At 40.2% G+C, this 23065-nt stretch overlaps 2 long non-coding RNA genes across 2 annotated transcripts in view; both read right to left on the reverse strand.

Annotated features, from left to right (window-relative positions):
* LOC133222232 (uncharacterized) overlaps positions 1-22338 on the reverse strand; it is a 39636-nt gene extending 17298 nt beyond the window's left edge. The window contains exon 1 of the long non-coding RNA XR_009728235.1: positions 22146-22338. This is a non-coding gene — a long non-coding RNA (uncharacterized LOC133222232). The remainder of the gene's footprint in view (positions 1-22145) is intronic.
* Positions 2937-16873, reverse strand: LOC133222231 (uncharacterized). Its single transcript, XR_009728234.1, has 3 exons — positions 16507-16873; positions 13337-13497; positions 2937-3394 (listed from the first exon to the last, which is right to left on the reverse strand). It is a non-coding gene; the product is annotated as an uncharacterized LOC133222231 (long non-coding RNA).
* Positions 22339-23065: the final 727 nt, after the last annotated feature.

A 23065-nucleotide genomic window follows, 5' to 3' on the forward strand; every position in this document is an offset into this window, starting at 1 on the left:
ACATTTCAGTTAGTGGACAAATTCCACCCAAGGAAACCAAAAATGTGAGGTTTTTTCCTAAAGAACTAGTCAGTGATTAAAGTAAGTAGGAAACTGAGAAGGCGAACAGAGCCCTGAGATAAGAATTACAGCTCATTTACATTTATCTTCCCATTTATTTGCTTGTTTGCAGCATTTAACTGCTACTTACTAAGACATAGCCTGGATCCTTACTCTGTTTTGGCTGAGCAAGCTTTTGAGGTGAATGGGAACTTTTCAGAATAAGGATAAAGATAATACTAAGAATGCACATCTGGATTTCTTCCTGTGAGAAAAATAGGAGCGAGGAATCTTACTTATCCTTTGCCACAACAGATGAATGTCATCACCCACTAAAACCTACCTACAACAGGACGAGTAAAAAGAACTTGCAGTCTTTGAGCCAAGCTTGGAAAACTGTTCCTGGAAGTAAAAGTGGCTTCTTTCAAGATTAATGGTGCATTCTGTACCCTTCTGCTTAACATGGGAAATGGAAAAAAGGCTTTTGGAAAACATCAGCCTTGGGCAATACATGTATTTGGAAGGCCCTATAACATGTACCTTTGCTGAGACCTTGCTTTCTTCTTATTCTATTTACTCAGAGCAGCTTGATACCTTATTCTTCTTTTTATCCCAGCTGATTTTCACTTCTGTTTTTCACTGCTACATTCTTGCAGTGTGTTATGTTGGAGGTCAGGTGAGGAGATCATTTTTCCAACCATGAAACTGCTTGATGCCTGTTCACTGCACCTTCCTTTTCCCTCCTTCTCCTGATTTCATGCTCACTATGACTTCAGTCTCCAAAGCTTGTTTGGCACCATGAGATTTCTACCTATACTTAATAACCTTCATTATCTCGTTGGTTTATTTGAAATGCATAATGGTGATGAAAGCTTCTATTCAGCTCTTTTTAGAAATTTCACTTTGGATATCCATTCTTGAAAACTATTTGTTCCATGATAGCCGGAATCCATTTGCAGCCTCTAAAGAAGATGACCCTGCTCATATGAAATAAAACTGATATTTCGTAGCCCTAGTGTAACTTCACTGGTTTCACAGAATCACAGCAGAGTGGAATTTACACCCATTTAGGTTTATACTACTCCAGAGCACAACTTGGTGTAACTTGTTTATTGGTTTCAAACCTCTGATGTAATTTTGAACCTGTACTTTATGTATTTGTCCTGAAAAACTTTGCCCTATCCAACTCTGGCTGTCTAGAAAAACAATTTGTTTAAAAGACAAAATTATTGATCAGTGCCATTTTAATGAGAAAAACACTTTCTAGAGTAATCCAATTTTGTCATCCTGATTTGATTAAAGTATCCAGCCTAAGGCAACCAAATTTGCTTCTGAGCAATCCTCTGTGTTAGTAAGTTGGGTGGATGTAGGTGATGGAAAGGTTGGTCTGTTCTTTCTAAAGGTATTCACTGTCAACTCCTCTACCTTACTTGTGCAGCTGATTTACAAGTGGCTGCCTGCAATAGCAAGGGCTGATAGTGAGCTCAGAAGTAGCTTATAACCTATGCTCTTCCATATTTCTGTTGTGGAATACTCCTTTGTGTGACCACAGAACTACTGTATTACACTAAACTCCCAATTAGAAGTAAATATGCACCTGAGAGACATTTCTTTCTCATGCCTGCTGGTCTGAATTATTATACCTTAAAACTTTAAGACTTACATAAAATTTTTGCTGTTGCCATTTTTAGGCAATGGTTAAAATAAAGTATGTGTCATACAGAATAGCAAATTTCAGGTTGTTATCCATTGCTAAGGATTAAGATGGATGTTTAACCTTAGAGTCGCAGATATGCCCTGCAGACATGAATAGACTAACTGATGAACAGGCAGTGACTAACCCAGGATTTCTCTTTGATATGACAGCACTGTTGAGGGTGGAAGGATCCTACCTGCCCTGCTTTGCTCAGCCTGCTGCTGTGGTAAAGAACTAATGTAACCAGATTGAAGCAAGTCAGCCTTTTCAGCAGATCCAAGGCAGAAAGTTCACGGCTCACATTTTGGACAGAAAGTGTACAAAATGTAGAAATTTAACAGAGTGATGCTTATAGAATTGGATGAGAGGACCACAGGTGAGATATTAAAGAAAAGGGCATTTTGTTGTACTTTCTGAACTGGCATGAACTCAACCCCAGGGTCCTGTCAGTATTGCCTCCTGTGGCTGTGAAAGGGGGTGCTGGGGGCAGAACATCTACACTGGTGGTCCCCATGTCCAGATCATTGTCACCAGCCAAGAACCCAAATCCCAGTGACCTTCATCGAGCAAAACTCTGACGTGCTGCAATGGTCCATGAAAGCTGGCATGGATTCTCATTGTTAAATGCTTTGGGATACCTCAAATATGAATGGAGCTATATAAAATTCAACTCTATTGTAAAGAAAACAGCTGTCATGAATTAGGTTATGTTCAGCTTTTGAGATGTGGACGACTGTCCAGTAGGGAATGAACAGAAAACTCAATCCATTTAACTTCAAAACAGAGATTTGTCTTCTCTTTCCCAGAAAACAAAACCCCAGGGATTTTAAATCTATAAACCACATATAGCGTATCACCCAAACAATTTCTTCTGAGGTTTGAAAAACCCCTTGCTGCTAATTATTGGTTATAGATGTTTGAAAGAAAAATGTAGTTTTAATGCTGGCTTTAATTAAAATGCCTTTAATAGCAGTCATGGATTTTGCAGCACAAGTGCTAAAAGGCCAAATCCTGCTTTTGCAGTGAACTGAGTTCAGAAGAACGAGATGGGCAAGCAGTCCAAGGCAGATTCATGCCAAACTTTGCAAAACAGTTTTGCTTTTAATGTGACTGAAGTTCACTTTCCCAATAAGAACATTTTCTGGAAAGGAACAGATTTACTGTTTGAACTTTACCATTTCCTCTTCTACGAAACAATAGGAGAGAAGAGGAACCTTTCCAATTTTTCACCCTCTTAATTAATAAGACATTCTTTGGCATATGACAGGAAAAATATGTGATGAATGTACTTGATAGGTTATGATTAATAATGGTCTAGGGAGGTTTTAGAGACATGAGACGCCCCATAAACACGGAATTAATACCAAAGTGAACATTTTTATAATGTCCATTTTGGCACTCTCCCTGACCTAAGATTTTAGTAGCTTTATATGTCATTTAATTAGTGCTTTAAAAAAACAAAATGCAAGCAACTCTTTTCAAACCATAACAATTCATTGCATGACTTATGTGGGTTTGAACTGGCACCGTTAGTCAAAACATTCCTAGTGCCACTTTATTTCCATAAACCATCTGTATTGTAAACTTTACCAGAAATTTCTGTGCCAGGTTTGAAGAGTTCAGGCAGAGGGCACTTTGAATATAAGGAGTGGATGTAGCCTGCATATCAAAATGATTTAATAATGTAATTAGTAATAATTAGAGAAAGAGAGGGAAGCTACACCAACAATATCTCTAACTTATGATTATATCTAAGAGTCTGCATCTAGATGTATTTTAGGAAAAATTAGTATCTTTATTCAGGACTGAAAATACTGGACCTGACTTACCTCTCGTACTCATAGAAATTACAAGTAATTAGTGGTGTTAATCCAAAATAATACAAAAATAAAGGGATCTATTTGCCAATTGCCTATCTCTTGCAAGAGATCACCTACATCAGGTGTTTTTTGCTCCTGAGTGGCAGCCTCCGAGCATGAATTATCCCATCCTTCTGATCTTATGTTGTCCCAGCAGGCTTTTCTTCAGTGGTTGACTGCTTCCACCATCAGCTCAGCAAAGTACCAAAACCAGCCTTTAACTGAGGACTTTTCCAGAGAGGACCAAGTGGAGGGCATTACCTACATCAGGTGCTCCAGCCCTCTGAGCATCTTCATGGCCCTCCTCTGGACTTGCCCCAACAGGTCTCACATTCTTCTTATGTAGGGGACACCAGAACTGCACACAGTGCTCCAAGTGAGGTCTCACAAGAGCAGAATAGAGGAGCAGGATCACCTCCTTTGACCTGCTGGTCACGCTCCTTTTGATGCAGCCCAGCACACTGTTGGTTTCTGGGCTGTTAGGGCACTCTAAAACTGACTCATTCCCTCAGGACCTGCAGATGCATTTTATTGGGTCCCATCGATTAGTGTACCTTTTCAGGTCCTTCAACCTTACTACTCATCAACCTATCCCAGCCTTCAAAAGAAACACTGGAAGGGAGGAAAAATTGAATGTTGATACTGAAAGCAATCACTAAAGTCATGGTACTGTTAGAGAAAGGGTGATTTCTAATCTAGTTGCTAAACTAGCAATCATTATGGGAACAACTAAACTGTCCAGGTTGTCCCCCCCCCAAAAAAAAAACCCTAAAATCCAAATGTGTAGATGAGGATCTTAAATCCTGTTTCACCAAAAATGCAAGGTATTTGTCAAGGATGAAAAACAGGCATATTGAATGGTTTGTGATTAAAACATGTATTGTTAGAGAAAAATAAGGCGGAGTACATTATGTACTATGCTGTAAGAGACCATAAGGGAGTAAGTAGTAACATAACATGGACAAAACTACTCGAAGTACAAAAGTGCAGCATATTATGCTATGCAAAAATATAGGATGAAAAATAAATATTAATATTAAGGATAAGGTCCAGGTTTCCTGAGTATGATAGCAGAGAATTTTCTTTATCAACTGAGATAAAATTCATCAAACAAGACGGCAACCTTAATTACACTTTGTTTTTATAAGTGATAAGAAATAAAAACTTGTTTCAAGTAGATCAAGGGTTGATTCAGTTTAAAATCAATTTAAGGATAAACAAAGGCAGTTTTGTAATTAAGGTTTTAGATTTCAAATGGATAAAGACTGAAAAATGAAGGTATCTAATTAGTGAGCTCTCCAAAAGAAACCAAGAACCTGAGTGCAGAGGAAAAATAACATTACTCAAAGTCAAAGGGATGAAGACTATCTGTATGCTGTACCATAAGCAAAGGAAAAATCTTTGTAAACTTTGAGGGAAGCACTCTGGACAGAAAGAGATAAATAACCACCTTAAAGAATATATTAAGGTTTTAGAAAAGCCTTCTCAGGAGGGAAAAATTGAATCAGCAAAATGAGTACATTAGCTGTCAGGTAACATACAGGTAAAGTGAAAACCAATGAAATTCAATCTGAACTGCACCTTGAAAGAAAAATTGAGACAATAAGCAAACATCTGTTTAACCGTATGTATTAGACTGAAGAGTAGACAATCTCCTTCCTGGAACTGTGAAAGAGATGGCATGAGGAACAGTATCAGGAATTCACTTTTGTACTGATCACGTTAAATAGGATGGTGCATTATGGTTGAACATAGCTAATGCAGCATTACTTCTTGTGAAAAGATGGAAATAGGACACTCACAAGTAGGGACTAACGTTACTTTAATAGTGTACAAAATGTAAGAATGAATTTTGAAAGCAAGTATATGTAGAGAGAAATAAAAACCAGTATGAAATTGAGCATGGCTTTAACAAAACTGAATCATGCAAGAATAAGCAGGAGTATTTCTTTGGTGATAAAAACGCTTTGCTAGGCAAAGGAAATGCAACATTTTGCCTGGATTTCAGGTAAACATTCGATATGAAGCAATAGGGGGAAAAAAAGCTACATGATGTGCAGAAGCTCAGAATTAGTATAATAACTATAAGGTCAACAGGGAACTGCCTAAAGGGCAGCTCACAACAGGTTCTGCTGAAAGGGAAATTATCAGGTGGGAGGAAATCTATTGTTTGACAGATTGAGTTTAGGACCTGCTTACTTAATAGTTTCATTACTGACCTTGGCACAGAAAATAGCAGCAAATGAGAGATATTTACTGATGACATAAAACTGGAAAGCATGAAAAGAACTGGAAAGAAAGAAAGAAAGAAATGGATGACCTTGGGGGCTGGTGCACTAAAAGTGAGATCATGTGTAACAGAACAAAGAGCAATGCCCTTGCATGGAGGGAGCAGACACAGTTCTTCCTCCGTCTGTCTGCTACCGGCTAGCTTGAGCCTTTCAAAGATAACTAACCAGTAGTAAGCACATGGATACAGGTTGAATGTAGGCCACCTGCCTCTAAACCATGATTTCTACTGGAAATAAATATTCACATATGAATGGGCCACAGAATGGGTCTGAGCCATCAACAGGATGCATCCATGGGTAAACCCCGGAGCTATTGTGGTGAGTATATAGGGGAAGTACTTCCAACAGCAAAAGGAAAGTAATAGTGCTAAATGAGAATCTGTGGGAAGTCCAGAGGGAGAACACTGTTTTCTTTCGTGCTCATCCATTATCAAGAAAGAAGCACTGAAACTAAAAATAATGCAGCGAGGGACTTCTCAGAAAAGTGGAGAGACTGCTCCCTGAGAAAATACAAGAGCACTTGTTTGGGTCAGCAAGGTGAAGTCTGAGAAGAGGTAGAACTGTTTTCTCTAAGTACATTGGGGGTGGTGAAAGGAGATTGTAATAAAAAAAAGCTATTTAAATTGAAGAACAGCTCTGGCACAAGACCTGCGGACTCTGCTTCCTGATCAGAGCCATGGTTTTTGGAACAGTTTCCTACTAGCAGTATTTAAAGGAAGAAACCTCACTAACTGGTTATTAATCAGTTTATGCAATGGGCTCTGCTTCCACTAGCTGCCTGATGTAGCCAGGCAGAGGGCTCACAGCTGGCAGGATCGCTTCCAGTCATACGCACTGAAACTGCAGCCGCATGCATCTTGCCAGCTGAGGTTCACTTGCACAGTTTTCCTCTGACAATTTCAATATAACTGATTCCACTTATGACCTGTCATCATAAATATCTGGATGCTTTAAAAATGCTGGCTTTGAAAGAGAGGTGGGAGACCTGCAGAGTGGTATCCCCACACTTTTGGCCGTATTAGCCTCATCACAGGGATTTTAAGAGTTAACCGAGCTCAGAAACACTGAAGCTGAAAAAAGGAACAGGGAGGGTGTGGGGCAGGAGGGAGGAATTGTCAAAAGAAGGCAAGTTAGGGTAAGACCTTACTGAGCTCTGTCCTTTCAAATTTCCTATGCTTGACACATCATCAGGATGATGTCAAAGTGACTTAACCAGCTATGACACTTCATTCCAATGATGTGGCCAAGCAGAGGAAATTTGAAAGGATGTGGCTTATGGTACAGAAAACAATCGTTTAGAGAAATGCATGACTGCTGTTTTCCAATTTAAATGAATTTTAAGCCCTTTCTCCCGTCTTCTAAACACATATTGCACCACTTGGAATATTTGCATTGCTGCTGAGCTTGCCAAAGTTTGTTAAAATAGCTTTACTGTGATTAAAAGGCAGCCTCCAGTTTTGATGTGGGGACTTCATCATCATATTGGCTGTTGTGTATTATACTGTCTATGGCACTGAATAGGTAACTACTAAAAAGAAAAAAATTGAATTCTGTTGTTATTGCTATTATTAATTCTAATGCTATTACTTTCCAGTAGTAGCACCAAGCAAGCTCTATGAGCCCAGAAGCCCCCGAGCTTTCAGCACACTTCTCCTTTATGTGCCCACTCACTTTGTGGCCCTCCTCCATAACCCTGACCAAGCAGTTGGTCCTGGGGAGGATGGGCAACCCTCACTTATGTGGCCAAATACTGTGTCAGAGCCTGGGACAGCAAGGGCTGCACCTAGGATGCCCTAGCAGTCTTCTGTGTGTAGACAACTCTAAGGTGATGGCATCCCTCAGTAGCAGATGGCTTGACCACAGCCCGTGCCTGCAAAGCAACCTTGTCTCAGGGCTTTTACCCTGCAGCAATCCCCACTGCTACAAGAAGGATACACTAAACACCACGGCTTTTCTTGGGAATCATATTTTCTTTGTGTTGGAAAGATGCTGCTGTCTCTATCTCTCCCAGATCCTCCTTGACAGCTTTACATTAAAGCTGCTTCTCAACCCTGAGGGGTAATGTGCCTCATGACAATATGGCATAACAATTTCCAGAGCACTGAAATGCTTTGGAAGCACCATTTTCAAAAGAAAGTTCATATTCAAATATGTCTTCGCCCTGAATAGGCTTCAATAACACAAGTTGGAGTTCCAGCAGTGTCTCAGTTCCCAAGGCACATCTGAAAACTCTAGTTGTTCTTTCATGAGTAATAGGAGAGAGCAGATTGTTCAAACGTCTATTTAGAGGATGTGCAGCGTATCTGTGTTTGAGGATGCTTAACCCAAATCTGGGCGCAGTAAAATAATTCCCAGGAACAGCAAAACTGTTACACCCGCAAAAATATGTTAAAGGACACTTCATGTATTACCAAAAAGAACTGGTAAAGTTTGTTTCGGTCCTGAAAAAAGCAAGCCAGATAAATATTGAAGCATTAAGGGATAAATTAAAATAAAACAAAGAAGAAGGTTTATTTTTGAAGGTAGAGAAAAAGAGAGAATGAAATGCTCAGAAAATCGAATAGTTATGTGACTCGGTCATTAAAATACACAGTAACTATAGCTGTTAAAGAAATCTGAGGACAAACATAGCTTCAGTATTTACACTCTTCTTAGTTAAAACCAGATAGCTCTTATTTAAAGAATGTGAATCCTTTCTTTGCTTTTGCTAGTCTGTTAGATGCTGGTTTACAGTTTCAGCTTCCAGTGCTGTTTTAAGCAAGCAAAGCTTTATCTTAAACAGGATACATAATATTTTCTGGCAAGTCTTAAATCCTTGAATTCTTCTTATCTCTATGGTGACAAGCCTACATTTGGAATAAAGTATCAAGGCTTTTCGGAGCAGAGGCATTTTCAGATAAAAGCTGGTGCCTTTGATTTATGGCAGTTCTCAGTTTTTATCATTTGAAAAAGAGAAATGCCTGATTATTGATTAGGAACAGCTTTTTCAGGAATAGCTATTTTGGATTAAAAAAAATCCAAATCTATGATTACACAATTCGCTAATTTACATGAAATGATATGTGACTGCTGACACCAAATGGGCATACCCATGTGTCATCTGTGTCTGAAGTGCCATAAAACTCCTTGTTGAGAGGAAGGAAGCAACACAGACTAGTCTAGGGCTAAGATGAAAAAAATTTTTCCCATGTAGTAACTTACAAGTGGTATTTTTGCTTCCTTACTCATGTACACTCACTACCACATGAATTGTAGCTATGACAGCAGCCAAGAACTGTATGGCCCATCTTTCACCAAAAGGGTGTGATGTTCAGTTCCATTAAATCTGTTAAAAGAACACTGAAAATCCAACTTCTTAATAGAACAGCATTACTTTTTTGAGAACACAACCCTGTTCTGGTTCTGATGGATGAGCTCATCTCTCACCAGCCCTACACCCGCAAGTCTGCAACACATAAGCATCATAAGCAAAGCATCATGATGAAAAATGTTGAAATACATATTTTTGCATTCAGATACAGAGAAGCTGATTGCAGAGGATCTTTGAGTATGTCTGAGGTAAGATCTGGTGCTTTGTATGAACCAAGAAGACAGTGAAAATAAATAGGATCTTGCTAAGTATATGCAGTAGAGAACACAAACTTTCAAGTGGAACATAGAGTCCTCTTTTTCTTAGAGAGTGTAATGGCATTATAGTGCAGTAATATTTTGCCAGGCAATAATTTGCAAACCCCATCAACAATTCTTTCATAAAGATGCTATAGAAGCTTGTGAGCCTGACAAAATGTCTTTTAAAAAGAATCTGTGAGTGCAGCTATTAACAGTTCTCCAAGCTTTCTCACCTTTGAACTCAGCTATGATGCTAGTTCAGTCATAAAATCCCAGTGGAAACCATGTGCAACACATGTTTGGTTTCAACTGTCTGTTGATTTCATCCTATTTACATATATCAGATCTTTGCCAGTGAGTGTAAAAATTTATTTTCTTTACTACCCATTGTAGCCTTACACTAAATCCTCAGAGTTCGTGTCAAATTTTAACTTCTGTTGGCTTTAGCCGTATAAAAAAAAGGAAGAAAAATGTTCCAAAATCAGCTCCCCTGGACCTCCTTGATCTTATCTGACATGTTCATATGAATGCCCCTCTAGGTCTCACGATCTCATTATTCATGAACAAAGATTTATTGCATTTTCTTTTTTTCCCAAAAATATGTCAAAGTGGAAACGAGCATTTCAGGCCTCTTAAAACATTGCAAGAAATATGATGTTGGGAAAGAGGTGTATGAGGAAAGCTAATAACAGCAGTCATATAATCCCCTGGAGAAAACCTGTTTCCTTCAAGAAGCAGTAGCTTTTTGTCTTTGTATGGAGCTTGAGATATTTGAAAGGCATTCCAAACTGGTATCTCAAAGGGATCTGACCAGACAGAAACATGTGATTTTGAAATGCTGCTGAGCTGGAAGGAAAGACAAGACCAGCACATCTGTGGATGCTGTAGAGACCAAGAAGCTTTGGGTGTCTGCCTGCACAGTATCTACTGTGTACTTTTGTTTTGTTACTCATTTCAGTCTGACACAGCCAACATCCCTGGACAGTATGTGTGTAGCCACTGGGTGACAAACGACTAGACTTTCAATATCAAACTGTTGTCTTCACACATACATTTAAAAAAAAACCAGAAAACAATACTTTTCAGTGAAAAAAGTTAAGAAAGAAACATGAAACCAATTATTTTCATGCTTTGAGAAAAGTCAGATGCCTGTAACCACAGTGCGTAACAGCTATAGTCATGTCAGATAACCCCAGACCAAAAAGTGACATCCTGTCAAAATGAAGTTTCCTTTGCTAGATGTCTTCTCTGAACCCCCCACCCCAGTTTCCCTCTTTGCCCTATGTTTATCTCTTCCTTACCTCTAATCTGACCTTATTTCTAACCTAATGCTCTTCAAATGGCGATTTTTAATGCTATTTTGGCACAGCCATTGGTGTGCTAACCAAGGGGATTTTCATGTTTGCACTCAAAGCCACTTCTTGGGCTGCCACAGCATTTCTAAGCCATGACAGTCCTCTAAAAGCACTGTAAAACGATTCTTCATACAAACACTTTATCAAACCAGAATTTCTAACACGGGCTTAGCTTTCCACGGCTGTCAAAGGAGGCATAAGTCACAAAGAAAACAAGTTTGTAGCAAGATTCACTGTGACTCCCTTTTATTTATTTGTTTTTATCAGCTTTGGGGCCTTTGTGCACACCATTATATACAAATCTATTCAATCACCATGTTTATATTTACAAACCATGTACCCCAAAGAAAGCAAAAGAAGTTGCCATTAATAGCTGTCATTTATAGACAGGGAAGGAAGCCACCAAATATATTAAAGGCCCAGTGAAGTCAGTAATGACTTTTCCTTCTGATTCATTCGGCATCAAACAAAAACAGCACCCAAGGAGGAATACTCAAATGGGATTTAGAAAGTCTACAATGTTCTAAAAGAACACCCCTAAAACATGTTAATTCCCCATCTTTTTGTGGACTGTGAGCTTTCCGGAGCTCTTCTGCCACTTCTTTAGCCCAACTAAATCTATTCCATTCCCTTGCAGTCAGTGACACTGCATTCAGCTGCGTCAAGGCTTTTTGAATTATCTTTCATCTTTGCATGTGTAGAGCAAGGTACAGTTTTGCTTAGTGCCTTGCATGACTGGAGATGGAACAAATGATAAATTCTGTGAGCTTTTTTATATGAAGTCCTAATCCACAAAGACATATCTATAATCTTTATACCAACAGACCTCTCCTTTTGATAGTGACTTAATGATGACAAGTATTCCTTTTCTGCAGATCAAATGTACTAGGTAATGCTTCAAATTATCTCTTTACTTAAAAGGAAAATGCTGACAAAGACCATTGTTACAGGTGAATCATAGAAATAGCAAATTCAGACCAGTCCCTGCTGCATATAATTACTACAGCAAGGATTTTAGATGCCATGCAGGGGGACTGTTGTCTTAGTTGGACAGCCTTTGTAATGAAGGTGGGAAATGAAATCAGACTAATCTGGTTTACTTCAAAAAAGCATATTAGTTGATAGAAAGCATCAAGATAATCTCTGTACTGTATGTAATGTCATCCTCGACACAAGCTGCTCAGCAAGGGACACTTCTGCCTTTTAAACTCAGACTGTTCCAATGTGGAGATGTGATAGACATCCTGCTTGTGAGGGAAACCAGGACAAAGCAGGACGGATAAACTTTCTGCCCTTTTCTCCCTTCTTATCTCAGTATAAAAAGACCTTAGAAAGTTGGCCAGTCTAAAATTACTTGAGCTAGATAAGAGATGTAGACCTCAGTAAAGAAAAGACAACAATCTGGTGGGATGCCATGAGATGGGTATCTAGTATTCCATATCGGAGAGGCATGCTCTCAGGATGAAGAGAAGGATTTGGTTGTGTGCATATTTGTTCAGAGAAATTTGTGGTGAAAGAAGCCTTTTAAATCACATAACCCAGAAAAAAAAAGGTTGTGGAAGGGTGTGCTGTATTTCTTCATCTCACTGTCACTCAGGTGAGCGAGTGGCAGAGTGTGCTGCTCGTCAGGGTATGGTGCCGCTAGCACAACTAACAGTGCACAGTGGATTTCCTGTGCAGAGCACTAAGAAGAGTTAGGTACCAAAAGTACATCCCTCCTGCAACCAGAGTGCATGCTTACACCAGCTTAAACCCACCTCACTCTGTCAGCTGCACCTAAGATACCTCAGTGTGAGCTTCACCCTATGCCACGCAAACCCCCTAGGAACCTCTGGGACATCCTTGGGCATACCATCATCTGTACTGCCACTGGCACCTGTGTGAGAAGGATTCACAGGGTTGTGTGTGTACCTGACCTCGCTGTAATTCCAGATGGCTCAGCAATGTGGCTGGAACAAAGCAAGCTGTCACCTTTTGGTTACTGGCAATTCGTTTGATCAATGTAAGTGTGGTTGCTCCTCACAAATTGGTATTTTCTTACTGGGGTAGGTAGACACACATGCACAGAAGAAGTAAACAGCTTTGCACTGAAGAAATGATCATCACTGGTTCCAACAGATGCCCCTATAGTTATACTCCTGTAGTGGGATTTGTACACACTACAGTAATATGGTGCTAGCCTCCCTTGCCTGTAAGCAATGAAGACCTAGCAAGCAAGCCCCACTGTTTGTGTTTGCCCATCTCCTAACTGAATCACAGGGAAGTGCCCATCTTTGCTAGTGATTCATAACCTTGACTCCGCCAGTGGAGCCAGAGTGTAATTCTTTAATTTCACAAACTAAAGTTAGTATTATGTCTTTCAAAAGGTAGGTGAAAGGACTGCTTGCTTTTCAGACATGAGCTCTGCAGATAATTGATCTCTGTTCATCTAGGAAACAGGTACAGTTCCAGCAACTGCCTGAGGACATTTGTGTACATGTTACCTACCTCCCTGGGTAAACGCTCCCATCATGCAGTCATTTTATGGGTAGTTTTGCCAACCCCCCCTCTTGGACCTGTCTTATTAACTCTTTTCACACTGCTTGGACAAAGGAGTGAACCATGGTTTTGTGTAGAGGTGGGGATTCCACTCCCACACAAGGCAGTGCCTGAAAAGACACCAAAACCACATGAGAGAGGAGAAGAGACTTCCCCTACTCTATTAAAACCTGAACTACTCTACACAAAGTATAACTTTTATGTTCCACACTGGTATGTATTCACAATAGGTGTAATGGCTCCAACTCAAAGGCAAATTAGAACCTCTATTCAGAAAATGAGATGTGCAGGGCCAAACATCCCCTGGAAGGGCTTGAATCTGCCAGGCTAAACCCCAGAATCACCAGGCTGTTGATGAAAAAGGAGAGAAATCTCCTGTGAAAAGTGAGTGGATCTTAGCGCAAGGAGAGCGTAACAGTTTCTATTTTGCAACAGCCACAAACTGCACTTTGTAGAGTATTACAATGATTAATTAATTGTTACCTGGCATATTCATGTTAAGATTAAATCCTTTCCTAAAAGATAAACCCCAGGAGCCACTGTGCTAATATATTTTGAAAGTATTATTTCCTCCTTTGCAGAATTTTCTAGACTTACATCTTATGCTACACCAGGCTACTGAGCAGCTGATAACATTGATGCCTTATGGCTTTAAAAGCTATCACCTTCTAAAAGCTTATAGGTAAAATATTAACCACATCATGTACCTTGTATATCAAAAAAGAAATTCAATTTGACAAGTCTACTTAAAAATACATAAAGCTGCTTTTACTTAGTGCCCACATAGACTAGAAACTCCTTCAGATTTTTGTGCAAGCATATATGAATTATTCAAGTAGATAAGGAAAATCTGATGTTCTGTGATGCTTCTCTAAGGAAACTTTAATATGAAAAATTCCCTTGCTTTTTCTGAGTCACTTTTTGTTCTCTCTTTTTTGAGATTTTTGAGAACCACAAATCCTGCAAAGGAAAATCATTGCAAAGTATAGGCAGTCTCCAAAATGAACAAGCAATATAAAATGTCTTTGTAGTTTGAAATGCCACTGTTAGGTAAAGGGAGTCTTGTTCCATATGCCAGTGCAAACAGCAATTAGTTCAAGTAGAAAAGATTAGACCAGGTGCAGGTTTTGAAGTGACTTTTGGTGGGAGGAGGGAAAGGTCTCTCTTTTGTTAATTGTCTGTGGTAATTCATCAGGCATCTGAGGAATTTAGGGATATTCAACCTTTTGTGCTTAGCCAACAAAATGCAACCTCTATCGCATCCGTGAACTGGTGGGAAATACAGGGTTTATTGACACTTGTCAGTCTGCTGAAGTGAAAGATAACATGAGGAAGAAGCACATGTTATACTTGTCTTCCACAACATATCTATTTTGCATGGGCTTTGTTGGACAAGAGGAAAGGCAGAATGGGCCCCTCCAGTGTGGGAACCATGGGCAAGCACAGCTTGAGGGCCAGTGTCAGAAAGCAGGCACATGAGGTGGCTGCAGCGGTTCCCTAAAGCCCTGCAAAGCTGTAGGTGACTTTCATAAAATGACAAAGAAAGGGGGCTAGCACAACAAAGTCTGCCCTTGAGAAGAAAGATACTCTCAGAACATCAAAAACCTCCTTAAAAGATTGGATTAACTTCTTCTAATCCTTTGAATCATGGGTAGATATGAGTTCAAAGGACTAATGTAATTTTATTATTACATTTAATCAAATGTTTAAGTTAAGAAATAGGAACTGAGCTAAGGGCAACCTTCCCTTATCAGGTTCCAGCATCTGAAAGCAGGAATGAATTAATTAAGTAAATGTAACAAGCTTAGGGGTATAACACAGAGCAGCAGCTGAGTCAGCTTGACCATCGGCCAGTTATTGGGGTGAGATGTGCAGCTTGAGTACTACCAGATGATTCAATTCACATATCTTGGCAGTAACAGATAAGCCAAAAGGGATGGCCAGAGGGAAATAGTGTCATGAATTGGCAAGGCAGAGAGTCATTCACCAGCTTAAACAAAATGTTGTCATCAAGGAAGTTATGCATTAATCTATACTGTAGAGTAGGCTGCCCTACCCAGTGAAAGCAGATTTTGTAGGTTAGCTTCTCATTAAAGGAGAAATTAGTTTTGCCAGGCCCAGGCACATGTTATGCAACTGGCTTACATCAGGCCATGCACTCTAACCTCTCATTTTCAGCAGTTTCAGCCCAGATACCAGTGCCAAATAAGAATCCATTGGTCAAGATAAGAGAGTTAAAAGAACAGAGTGTATATTCTTGCCCTTTTCCATAGCTTCTCACACACGAAGACTTCTTCACAAGTGCAACAATAATGTAAAATTTCTTTACAGTTTGCACATTGACTTGTATTGTTAACTAGGAAATTGTAATATATAATCAGCTCCACCATCATGCCGTATGTCCAAATGACATATGACTAAAGAATTTTCTTTCTGTCTTAACTGCAAATTAAATATAGATGAGACGTGACTAAATTACAACAGGTTTCATTTACGCATAGTCAATTAACTCAGCGCTGTTTAACAAAAGAAATTCCATTCTAAGAGTGTGGGATTCAGCACAATCCTTTTGGCTTAGATGACGGGTAGAGATCTTCAGAGGTGGACAGCTAAGTACAGGAAGACAGAAATTATCTAAAAAATCAGAGTATGTTATGGCAGATTTTCAATTCAGTGGGAACCTAAGTGTTGCTGAAAGAAAAGTGCAATATAATTTGAATGACTCATTCCAGCAGCTAGGGATTTCTTCTGTTTGCTAGAAAATTAAAGCCGCAGAACATCTAAGGGGTAAAGAAAAGGAATGGATAAATCTGAGCCCTCTTCTATTGCCACTTTCAACTACCCAAACCTGGGAAAAGCACAGAAATGTCACAAGTAACAACAACCTCAAATCAAACCAACCACCCACTTAATATCCGTGAAGAGAAGGCACTGGCCGGATGCCGAGTGGATGAAATCATGCTACCCAGGTCCAGCACAAGACCAAGAGCTAGAAATTTAGGAAACACATGAGAAGCATGATCCTCTGCTTCAAGCCCACGCCTGAAACACAAACCCAAAATAAAACTTCTGGGTTTCCAGCTTTTGCATTCTTCCCCTGTTCCTTTTTTTTTGCATACATTTGTATGTGTGCATGTCATATGAATGTTAGTGCTCCTTCTGATTTCATCTTTTCGTCTATCTGGTTTCTGCAGAAAAAACAGGCCGTTGACTGCTTGCTCTCAAACACTGCCATGGCAACATTTGTGATGTCAGGGACACAGGATTAGGAGTTCCTGGCATTGCTGATCTAAGGGGAGAAGCCTGGCTGGGAAGGAGAAAACTCCCATCCAAACAGCTTTGACAATAGAAATGGGAATTTCAAGAGCAGCTAGTGAAGAATCCTCAGTAGTAAACTATCCAGAAACAACCAGAAATTCAGCCTCAAAAAACAGTTGACTGAAGATAATACCAAAACCATCACCATAGGAGTAAATAATTAAAATCAGCGGAGCAAAGCCAGTGTTGTATTAGCAGTAACTGTGGCATTAGAATCAAGATCATTTCACCATTTTACCAATGGCAGCACAACACAGTAGAGGAAAAGACAGCATCTTTAATTAAATTATACAAAGTTTTATTTCAGCAAAGTATACAATGGTTATTATACAATCTCTATTTCTTCTCCACTGCTAAAAAGCTGAGTGCAATTTTGCACCTATTATTCCCTTGGACCAAAAGTTCACAGTAGAAAAGACAATGTAGGAACTAAATGTATGCGTGCACTTAAAATAACCAGATACGTCAGCTTATATGTGTGGGAGTACCATGCAAAACTGCAAGTGGTAACAAGGGACTTGACAGCCAAAGGCCTCTCCCACAGCTATCACTTTGGAAAAGGAACAGATTATCAACAACCAAGCCCACAGCCCAGCCTTTTGGGGGCCTGGGATGGGACCCTCCCCAGCAATGCAGAACAGCTTATCACAGCACTGGGGATGAGCACTGCTGCTCCCAGCCAGCTGCCAGACCTCCTTCTTGGGTTGGTCGTGCAGCTGGAAAGGGGAAATTGGAGATAATGAAAACAAAAACGGGGAAACAAATAGAGGGATGGAATGAGTGCAGAGGCCCAGAGCAAAAGTTGAGACTGGGTCATGTTTTACGTGAGGGTGGTTTGCAGCAGAATGAGATGGTTCCTTCTCTAACATTGAAAAGAGGGAGCTGGGAACAAAACGCCTTGTTCTTCCTCTCCTGTCTGTGTGGCCTTGCTTCTTCTGTGGGTTGCTATTGTAATGGCTAACCTACCTATGTGTCTACACATTAGGACACCTTTAAATCAGAATTGCTCCTTCTTCTTCTTAGACAGGAAGCCTGATGAGCCATGTGTTGGACAAGGATGATATGTGATGAGCTAAAGGACCTCAAGCAGTATATTTCAATGGAAAACTAAATAAACTGAAGGATACACACCCTGCCACACACCCATCATGATTTTGAGGATAAATTTAAAAAAACCACCCGGGAGTCAGCACCATTTCAGCACTGTGCTGTGACTTAAGGCATGTCTACACCCAGCAGGGGAGTACTGAGGCGAAGAGCCCTGAGCTACCTATTTCCACAGCTGAATGCTATATAATTACTAACTGGCCTTGCTTCAGAACAGGGTGCAGCCCCACGTAAACCCATCTATATTGCAGCTGGGACATGAGCCAGTACTTGTGTCCCCACATCATGCCTTGGAGACATGACAGAGGTTGCCCAGGGTTGTGTGTCCTGCTTTGTGGGATGCACCTGCCTGATGAAAGAGCTATGAAACAACTGTTAAAAATCAGTGCTTTTGGAATTAAAACTGTTTCGCCTAAATTCCAAGCAGACCAGCCCATACTATTTTTGCTATTGATGCTGTGATGACTTCTGATACATGATTTGAATTGCTAGTAGGATTTTTGTGCCTGTTTTGCAACCCAGAAACCCACGGCTGTAAATCAGAAAGTGTGATTCTAGCAGACAACGTTTTCCTCAGCATTTGTGCTGCTTCTTTCAGTGTCAGTGAACTGTGAAGAAGCCACAGTCCAGATCAGCAGTGATCCCTCTGCATTGTTTTCTGCATTGTCTCTTTTGGTATTTTAAGCGTCTGATGTATATATGACAATTACCCATATCGCCAGCATGCACCTATGTGTTGCTGTTGATTCTTCCCAGTTTACTGATGCTTCTTCATATTTCCCTTAAAGCATGAAGGAATGGCAGTCATAAAAAGTTACTTTAACATTAACCTCCACTTTTCAACAGCCTAGCTCCTTCTCATGTTTTGCTGGCTTTTCATTTCTGCCATTCCCAGCACAGCGCTTTGCAGAAATGCAGTTGATACAAAGAACTGGCTGTACATTTAAATGGAAACAACAGTGTGGGGAGTCAGTGCAAGATGCTCAATCACAATTAACCTATCAGTGGAGTGAGGAGGGGACTCTTTAGAAGGGGCGGCTAGGTTTCTCTTCAAGGATGTTGTTCCCTGAAATAGTAGGATGTCTCAAGCACCTTCTGCCTTAGTAAGTATTGCCACATGGCATCAGTTATGTCAAATTTATTCTTGAAGTTGTGGTTGCAGAAAAGGCTCCTACTCATATTCATGTATTTTTTCAAGTGGTTTTGACTGAGCTACTAATATTTTTACTGGAGTTCCCTGAAAAAACTTAATCTTGCTTTGTAATAAACATATTCTCCCAAGTTACTGTGGAAATGTTTTGCACCTGCAACAGGCCATAAAAAAGTGTACAGGACAATCACATTGTGTCTTTGCAGATGAAACAAGTGAATTGTTGAGGTTCCAGCAGAATAAAATACCTGTAAGGGGAAAAAATTAAATAGCTCTTAAATTCTTACAGCCAGAAGCGAGTGAGGAGGATTTTTAGTGGCATTGAAATACACAGTGGTCAGAGGAAAAGAGTCCATTTTATCAGAAATGATTTTACTATTGACAGCTGTGCCCACAAGCACCTTTCCATTCTGAAAGCAAAACAAGAGATCAAGCAAAAGCAGTTTTTAACTTAAGCTAAAATATCTGCTTGATGTGTTTTGCATAATCTTTTCATTGTACCTAGTTCACTAAGTATAATTATCCTGCTTAAGAAATCATATGAAAAATGACAGGCAAGCTGCAAACACTCTGATATCATGTGCAGACTCATGTTCACATGTTCACACTCGTGCTCTCCCTTTTCCTCCCTTAATTATGTTATTTTTCTAGTAAGTAGCAGATTACCTGACATGTATGTCAATTAGTCATTCTTCTCCCACTGCAAATCTTACCATCTGTTCAAGATTTCTTATGATTCAATGGGAGTTTTCAACCAACTTCTTTACTCACTGGGTCAGACCCTCATATGTTCAAAAATGATATGATTTTACCAAAGTTTAAATCCATGTGGAGCTTTATAGAGGGAATACATTCTGATCCAGCTGGATACAAGAATTAGATCCAACTAAATTGCATGTTTAAAGATGGAGACCTAAATTCTTGTTAATTCTGGATGTTCTGGTTCACTTATGCAGCCATTTTTTGTCTTTCTGCCTTTATAGATACAACAAAAACGTATTTCTTGCAGTGCTTACCAGCTGTAAAGCACCATGTACTACACAAAAGTGAATAATCACCAGGCACTCCTGTATATAGGAAAGCTGATGCCACGTGCAGCTGCTTGTTTTGCTCCTGGTCACACACTGTTCCCAGAAAAGCATTCAGGTGTTTTTAGTGCCAGATTAATTCCTGTAGCGCTCCTAGGATGAAGTGCATGAAACCCCAAGGTTTAATGCAAGTGCGATTAAATTCAAAGAAACTAAAGCAGAGAAATACAAGGTCTGATCCTCAAAAATACTGATGGGTAACTTTGAACTTTATTAATTTCATTGATAGATTAGTGTACTCAGTCCCTTTAGGGATGCCAACTGTTGTGCAACTTGCTCAATTCTGTTAAAAATCCCCAACACTTCATTGTTCACATTTAACAGTCTGATCTCTCTAACATTCTACATCACGGTTTCTGGTGGTCTTCTTGGCCCTGGTAATTTAACATGTAATAAAAGTTTAAAATAAAAGGTCAGCATCACTAAATGTTTTTGATAAAATAAGTAAAATATTTGGCAATTCTTTCTCTTGGGTAAGATTCTGAAAATGCATCACCACCACCAGAAATGATTGATGCTAATAAAGCCTGCCACTGTTCCAGCTGACTAAAAATAGAGGTCTGTGACAGGCTAAGAGTAAAAATATTCAGTCGGAAGTTTATAACTGTTAGTCACAGTTCAATCTCTTAAATCTATCTTCAGTGCAAGAAATGATTATACAAAAGCAAACCCAAGAATAAAGTTTTGGAGAGTTTTGAGAATATATTACAGACAGCTTCACTAAGTATGTATTTCTGGTCTAGTAAAATCATTATACTAAATACCTCACAGAGTAATTGCATTTTTGCAAGCATATAAAGAACATCGTTCATTATATTTAGTCTACTTTTGAACTACACATGCTCTTCCAGAGGACTGACTTCCTGCATTTCAACTGTCAGCCATCACAAGGCCAAACTAGCTCATCTGCAGTGAAGACCCATCAGGTCCTTGGCACCAAGCACTGCTGCTCCTGGGCCACACTACCTCCTGATACAGACATAGTCAACTTTTCCTCATCCTATCCCCAGTATAGCTGGACTTCTTGGCATGGTGTTTAAGAAGTCCCTGTTGATCCTATGCTATGTAAGAAAGCCAGGGCAAATTTTTAAGTTCAATATCCCACCACAATCCCTCTGATCCTGCAGGAAGAATCATCTCATTCTCCTGACTACCTAGAGAGGAGAGAGGGGAAGGCAGCCCCAGGGTGAATGGTGAGGGGAAGGATGTACAGCTGCTACTGCAGGGATGCAGGATGCTACTAAAGGACTTGGAGCACAGAGGGTGCAGTGGGAGCTGCAAGGGGAAGGGAGATACTGTCTTTTTGGGCAGCCCCACAAATCCCGTATCTCTGGGGAAGCTGCCAAGGGACATGTAGCAGCTGCAGCTGGCAGCAGCACAGATTGTTTAGGACTGCTTGTCCCCTGCCAGGGCAGCTGGGGTCAGAGGAGAACTGTCCTTGCACATGTGACATACCTCATATGGAAAACAGGGTCTCCGTTCCTGTTCTCTTCTCTTCTGCTACCAACTATGCAATCAGCAGCATCTTTGTTTGCCAAAGCTTTGCTTTTCCCCATTCAGGATCAGGTCCCTCTGGGTTTTGTTCCCTACTTCTTTTGCCAATTGCAACAGCTTATTTTCTAGGGGATATTTTTTTACCCCACCATACTTCACAGATCTCACAACTTGATGAGGTTCAAACTCCCTAGGACACAATTTAAAGTTAACTGCCTCCTCCTTAGCTTTACCCCTTCCTACATTTTTTGTAGGGAGAAAATGCTCGTTTTTTTCCCCTAAATGAATGAGATCTCTTTAAAAACCTGTGGTTAGAAATTCCAGCATGAAATCTTGTGCAACAGTGAAGGAAGGGTGGAGATATAAATATCATAAAGTATAAATTCATCACCAAATCTGGAGCACATCCACAAATTTAAAAGCCGGTGGGACACTCAGAGTAGAGATAAACACAGATGGACAGCAACATTGCCAGAGAGAAGGATTAGACAGGACCCGCGAGTGACGTTAGGGAATGATCAGATCAAGGCAGTGCATTTTACTCCCACAAATGTCCTTGCTTCCCACCTCTTCCAGTAAGACGAGGCAAGAAATTTCTTACCCCCCACTAAGAATTCTTGCAGCAGAGACCTTTTAAGGGTGCAGCCAGTGTGTTCTGCCTGGGTCTGTGCTTCTGGCATGTCCGTCTTTAGAAGGTTGACCACTGCATGACCTTCCTGTCCTCTTCTCACTTGCTGTGTTGTCACTCAGCTATAGGAGATGCCAGAACTTCCCCTCTGAACTGTGTCCTAATTCTCCTGCTCTATGTCCTCTTCTAAAAAAACCTGGGTCCTTGGACCACATGTGCATGTGCTTGCTCTTCGGTATAAGTTGCTCCACTCCGTGCAAGCAGACAGCATGCAAAAATTCAGTTCTTCCTCTAACGAGAAGGTTGCAGGTGGTGACTCTACCTGGATAGAGTCCTTCAGGAATAAGAGAAAAAGGGAGGGTGATATTGCTCCATCTTCTTCCTTGCTTCTCCCTGGTGACTTTGAACTCCCCGGGGGCATCAAAATGTAAAAAGAAAGCTTTAATTTCTGAGACAACCCATTCCCTCCACGTTTCTCTTGCTTGCTGTCAGTATCTGTATGGTCAGACAACTACTGTCAACATGCCTACCACAAGTGTTCACTACCCTATTAGTAGGGAATGATGCCTCCCACAGTCGACACCTAACACACCAGCAGTATGCTAGCTGATGTTCTGCACAGCTTAAAACTCTGCATTGGTCTAAGCAGTTCTCACTCCCATTTCTCTATGTCGCAGGCACTTGCAATGAACATAGTAACCTAAACAGCACCATGGATGAGTCATAGAAAAAAATTCAGCAGAAGGGTTTTGACATTGCAGCACACTTCCCTATATTTAGGCACAAGGAAGGATGCCTCAAAACCAACAAGAACTCGTGCAACTTTGAAAATGAAACCTCTAGAGTAATTGTCAAAATTCTGCCTGACCTACCTGAGAAAAGCAGACAGTGAT

This window comes from Neopsephotus bourkii, unplaced genomic scaffold (genome assembly GCF_033783945.1).
Source record: "Neopsephotus bourkii isolate Nb327-2 ecotype Australia unplaced genomic scaffold, CSIRO-AGI_Nbou_v1 NB_1589, whole genome shotgun sequence".
NCBI classification, from domain to species: domain Eukaryota; kingdom Metazoa; phylum Chordata; class Aves; order Psittaciformes; family Psittacidae; genus Neopsephotus; species Neopsephotus bourkii.